The sequence below is a fragment of the Lygodium microphyllum genome, unplaced genomic scaffold (assembly GCF_053477565.2).
Source record: "Lygodium microphyllum isolate KBCC unplaced genomic scaffold, Lygodium_microphyllum_v1.1.10 scaffold_48, whole genome shotgun sequence".
In the NCBI taxonomy this organism is placed as follows: Eukaryota; Viridiplantae; Streptophyta; class Polypodiopsida; order Schizaeales; family Lygodiaceae; genus Lygodium; species Lygodium microphyllum.
The window spans coordinates 56191-62267 of record NW_028229531.1 but is presented as its reverse complement, the minus strand read 5'-3'; the positions used below and the strand labels follow the sequence as shown (position 1 = coordinate 62267).

General features: G+C 42.9%; 1 pseudogene; it reads left to right on the top strand.

Annotated features, from left to right (window-relative positions):
- The first annotated feature begins 5372 nt into the window (after positions 1–5372).
- Positions 5373–5842, top strand: LOC148008904 (large ribosomal subunit protein eL28y pseudogene; annotated as a pseudogene).
- The last annotated feature ends 235 nt before the right edge of the window (positions 5843–6077 follow it).

Genomic DNA, 6077 nt, shown 5'->3' with positions numbered 1-6077 from the left:
CATATCTCAAGATCCTCCTCACTGCATCCAAGTGTGGCTTCATAGGCTTCTGCATGAACTGACTAATCAGTCCAACTGAATAGCTAAGATCCGGTCTAGTAATGGTAAGGTAAATCAGGCTACCCACCATTTGTCTATACATAGTGACATTCTCAATCTCATGTCCAACATTTGCAAGTAGCTTAACATTTTGTTCCAATGGAGTGCTCAATGCTTTGCAATCCAACATACCATACTTGGTTAACATATCCTGTGCATACTGCTTCTGCAACAACCAAGTACCATGAGATGTAGAGATAACCTCAATCCCAAGGAAATACTTTAGATCTCCCAAATCTTTGACCCAAAATTCAGCATGTAACATTTCCTTGATCTCTACAATTCCTGTGACATCATCACCTGTAATGATTAAGTCATCCACATAGATGACTAATACTACATAACCAGCACTTGTCTTCTTTGTGAATAGGCTATGATCAGCCTTGCCCATAGTAAAGCCAAGTTTTTGTAAGCATGCACTTATCTTAGCATTCCAAGCTCTAGGTGCTTGCTTCAGCCCATATAATGCTTTCTTCAATCTACACACATATGTAGGAAAATCTGGATGTGTATAGCCCTCGGGCTGATCCATGTATACTTCCTCAACCAAATCACCATTGAGAAAAGCATTCTTCACATCCATCTGATACATACTCCATCCTTTTGATGCTGCCAAAGCAATCACTGTCCTCACGGTTGCCATTTTAGCAACAGGACTGAATGTTTCCTCATAATCAAGACCATATTGTTGTGCATACCCTTTTGCCACAAGTCTTGCCTTGTACCTTTCCAATGTGCCATCTGATTTGCATTTCACTTTGTATACCCATTTGCAACCAATAGCCATTTTTCCTTCAGGCAATTCAACCAAATCCCAAGTGTCATTTTCAGCCAATGCTGAATATTTCTCATCCATTGCCTTACACCAATGATTATCCAAAATAGCTTCAGAAAACTTTGTGGGTTCCTTGAAGCTAGTGACTTTTGCCATATATGCATAGTGTCTCACTGTGTAACCACTGTATGTAAGCCTATCCATAGGCTTCCTGACTCTTTCTGATCTCCTCAACTGAGGTGCAGTATGAGACTCTCCTCTCTCATGAGGTGGTATATATCTATGTCTCACACCAGGAGTCACAACTGATGGAATACCAAACTCACTATCCAAGCTGTCAGTACCAGGTGAATCATAACCACAGGTAAGTGGCCCAGTAACATCATCAAGTTTTCCTTTGCCTTTATCCACATCTCTCCCCCTCACTGACATACCCGTGTCAGTGGACAAAGATGCTGAAGTCCTCAATCTACCTGTCCAAGGACTAACTGACGTAGTAGCATCTTTAGAAGGCCCAGAAATTGCTGCACTTTCATTTGTACCTGCATGTACATAAGGCTCATGATAGCCATTTTCATCATTCATCACATTGATCTTCTTCTCATGCCATGATTTTAGCTCATCAAATACCACATCTCTTGAGATCAATGTCTCATGAGTAGAAGGATTGTAGCATTTGTACGCTTTCCTATCTTGTGCATACCCAATAAAAATGGCCTTTTTTGCCTTTGGATCGAGCTTGCTCCTCTTTTCATCTGGAACATGTACATATGCCAAGCATCCAAAAACCTTAAGATGGCTGATGTTTGGCTTTATCCCATAAAGCCTCTCATAAGGAGTCACCTCATGTATACCTGCTGTTGGTGTACGATTCATGACATACACTACAGTCATTACAGCCTCTGCCCAATATGCATTTGGTAGGCTTTTCTCATTCAACATGGCTCTAGCCGATTCCATGATCACCCTGTTTTTCCTTTCTGCCACACCATTTTGTTGTGGTGTGTACCTGCATGTCAATTGCCTTTTAATTCCATGAGCTGCCAAGAAGTAATCAAAGTCCTTAGAAACATATTCTCCACCACTATCAGATCTCAAGCATGAGATATAGCAAGCCAATTCTTTCTCCACATGTCTCTTAAAATCCTGAAAAACATCCATGACATCACTCTTGTGCTTTAGCACATACAACCATGTGTACCTACTATAGTCATCTATGAATGACACATAGTAACGTGATCCCCCAAGAGATGCATTCTGTGAGGGTCCCCATACATCAGAATGTACAAGCTGTAATGGTCTAGTAGTAGTGCTTACATGCCTCATAAATGGAAGCCTTGATTGCTTTCCAAATTGACAAGACTGACATACATGTCCCAATTCCGCATGCTTGAACTTAGGAAGTCCAAGTACAACTTGTTTATGCTGCATATTCTTCAACTTTTGAACATTTACATGTCCAATCCTTTTATGCCATATCTCAATGTCCCTTATTGCAGCATTTTCATGTGAGTACATAGCAGCATTCAATGCTGGAATTTTCGTATCCAATGTAAACATCCTGCCATTTCTTTTGCCTTTAGCAATGAGTTTGCATCCTTGACCATACTCTTCAATGTAGCATCCATCTCTATTGAATCTAACTTGTAGATTTTGTTCAGCCATTTGTCCCACAGAAAGCAAGTTTTTGGTTATGGAGGGTACATGCAATACATCATAAAGACTCTTTCTCCTGTCACCATGCATCATCAAGGGAACAGTACCTGTATGCATAATGTCATGTTGCGTATCATCCCCTGTGCAAACATATCCATGAGCACCTTCTACCAATGTGTCAAACCACTCTCCATGAGGAGTCATGTGGTTAGATGCCCCTGAGTCTATATACCATACATCATCTGCTTTGTCATGTACAGGCAACCCTTTCTTCACATGTTGCATTGCAAACAACCTGTCATCCTCCTGCATACCACTAGAAGAAGCATAATTACCATGTTGCTTCCCTCTTGCTCTCTGATCATTTTGCTTTTTGTAGCAATCTTTAGCTACATGCCCATATTTTCCACAATAATGGCAATTCTTATTTGTATTTGATTGCTGTCCATAACTCATTTGAGGCTGCTGCCAAGTGCCTCTTCCTCTAGGTGAATAACCTCCTCTTCCACGAGCATTTGAGGCACCTCTATTTGCTTGAGGCTGCCTATTTTGCCATCCAGTAGCTTGCTGTCCACGGGCTGCATATGCATTTCCAGCACCTCTTCCTCGAAAATTTGATCTTCCTCTTCCACATCTACCCCTTTGATTTGAGTAGAAGACATTGTCCCTACTGTTTTTAGATCCACTGGAACTTGTATTAAGTCCAAGTTTCACTTCTTCATGCAAAAGAAGTGCTACAAGTTCATCAAAGTCAGGCTGCTCCTGACGCACTGAAATGGAAGTATCAAACTGCTTATATTCCTGTCCAAGTCCATGAAGGGTAGTAGCTACCAAATCATCATCCTCAACTTCAGCTCCAATTGATCCTAGTTGTTCTGCAATGGATCTGATCTCACTAACATAGTCCTCAATAGACCTTCCATTTCTGGATATGTGGCTGAACTTTTGCTTCAGTTATGTCTTTCTTGCATGAGTGACATGCCCATAATTCTTCATCAATAAGTCCCAAGCAGCTTTTGGGGAAGTACAATTTGCAATTTGCATAGCCTTTGTGTCTGACACACATAGAGACAACCAATGCAAGACCTTGCTGGCCTTTTCCAACCAAGTCCTGTGTGCCTTCAACTGATCTTGTGTTGGAGGTCTATCTTCCGGTAGCTTAGGCTCATCTTCAAGACCTGTGACTAGGTCCCAATATCCTCTTCCAATCAAAAAATTAGACATCCTGAATTTCCATAGAACGAAATTGTTATAGTCCAGCTTCTCACCAACTATCTGAGTGATAGTATCCTTCTCTCCTGTGTTTGCCATTTTAAAGCCTTAAGTTTTGCAAAAAAAAAAACCAGTTAATTTTTCAAAAATGCCAGCAGGCAATACGCTTCCATGATCTGTAGTACAACCAGTTTTTTTATATTGTAAAACTGCAACAATAACCACTATTGCATTTCCAGATAGTACATGTCTTTTATTCCCATTTAACTGCAATTACAATGCATCAACACCTTTGCATTCCAGTGTGATATGATTACTGCAATTCTTGGCAAGGAGGCTATTGTATGTTTGTTCAGCCCATATATGCATCAACAATGGGTTTGTAGCCACTGCACCTGCAGATATTACCCACTGTGGCAGATTTGCAAGTATTCGTATTTAAAGTGCCAGACTGAGCACTGTTCAGCCAAGCATACATGACATGTATATTTCAAGTGTGCACTGAGAACCATGAGAAAAACTGCAATTCTTTCTTGCTCTGCATTCTTCTCTGAGTCCCTGTGCTCTTTCTTCCCTTCTCCCCAGAATGCAGAACGCGGAAGCTCTAGCTTCACAGATCTTTAACGGCCTTCCGTGAGAACGGTGCCCTTTGGGCTTACCAGTTTACCCTTTAGAGTTGCTTACAGTTTTGCTGGTCATAGACCAAGTGAAACAGATCAAGGTCATACATGATAAGTCTATCTGGGTTGTGTTATTACATATGCCATTTCTGCAGGGTGACCAAGAAGCATGCACCCTGCAATCTCTGAGAAGCCCTGCTCTGTCAATGGAAAGAGGAGCCCAGGCAGTAAAATTTGCATTTATTTGAGCAATAAGTTGAGAGTTCTGATCAAGTAGCTGTCCCGCTGTCCCTTCAATAGCTCCATTGGGAATGCCATCATCATTTTCCACTGGCAAGATTGGTGCAGTTCACTGGAAGTCCTGAGCAGTCCAGTTAGCGATTCATGGCGAGTAGCTAGCCCAGGTGATCATCCCAGCCAAGTCAAAACAAGACTGCGACATTGGGCGCAAGCTGTCGCATGCTCAGTGAAGCAGGGTTTCAGCCTCTAGGCTGTATTAAAAATTAAGAATTACTCTAAAGGTGATCATCCCAGAAAACGAGGCTGTGGCATTGGGCGCAGGCTGTTGCATGCTCAGTGAAGCAGGGTTTCAGCCTCTGCCTTTCGTCTTTTTTTCCCTATCCTTCTTCAACATCCACCAGCAAATTTGGAAAGCGCATCATCAAGAATGGCCTGCTCTTCGCTGCTCCAATCGACGGAAATGCCAGGGTCATGCTTGAGCTGGCTTCTGGCCTTTGATCTGGCTATCACTGCCGCTGGTGGGTGCTAGCATAGCCCACGTCACCTTGTGGGTTCGTCCTGATTCTGGCCAATTTTTGGAGAGCACCTTGCAGGTTTGTCGGATTTGACAAACGCAGCTCCTGGGCTGAATGCTCCATTCATTCCAAACTCTCTCTCAGAGTTACACAAGTCTCACACAGCACACACGCACAGTCGAGATACAGAAATCAGGAGAGAGAGAGAGAGACACCAACTTGGCTCTGCATCCCTACTACCTGGCGAGCCAGCAGGAGCGGCAGAAGCCTCAGGAGCAGCCGATCGGGGAAAGCCAACTGCAACCAGGATGTCTACCGTGTCCCCCGATCTGCTCTGGCAGCTCGTCAAGAAGAACAACAAGTTCCTTGTGAAGAGGAACGGAAACTCCAATGCTTCTGTGCAGTTCACTAGCGAACCAAATAACCTTTACAATCTGAATAGCTTCAAGTATTCAGGGCTTGCAAACAAGAAGACTGTGTCTATCAGAGGAGCTGGGGACCTTTCTGTAGAGCTTGCTACAACAACGACCAGGAGGACTAACAAGCCCAAGGATTCTGTCAACCGGTCCCTTCTGAAAAGAGAATTCCGTCGCATGGCCACTGTTGTTGTGAATCAGGTGTCTGAGAATGGTTATCGTCCAGACCTTAAGAATGCTGCCTTAGCTAGGCTAAGCTCTGATACCATATTGAAGTTCAGAGAGAAAGAGAAGGAGACAAAGGCATAGGCACCAGGGCAGCAGACATGCTCCCTGTTAGTTCATTCTCCATTATCCACATACAGTCACACTCAAGTCAACTGTATGTACCACACACAAAAAAGATCAACTGACCTAGATCTAATCATGGTTAAGTCAGTGTGACTTAACCTTATTCACTAAGGTAAACAAAATGAGCTTGAGTCTCAACAATATCTTGTCTGAAGAGGGTATGAATATAGACCCCAGGAAGATTGCATCTGTG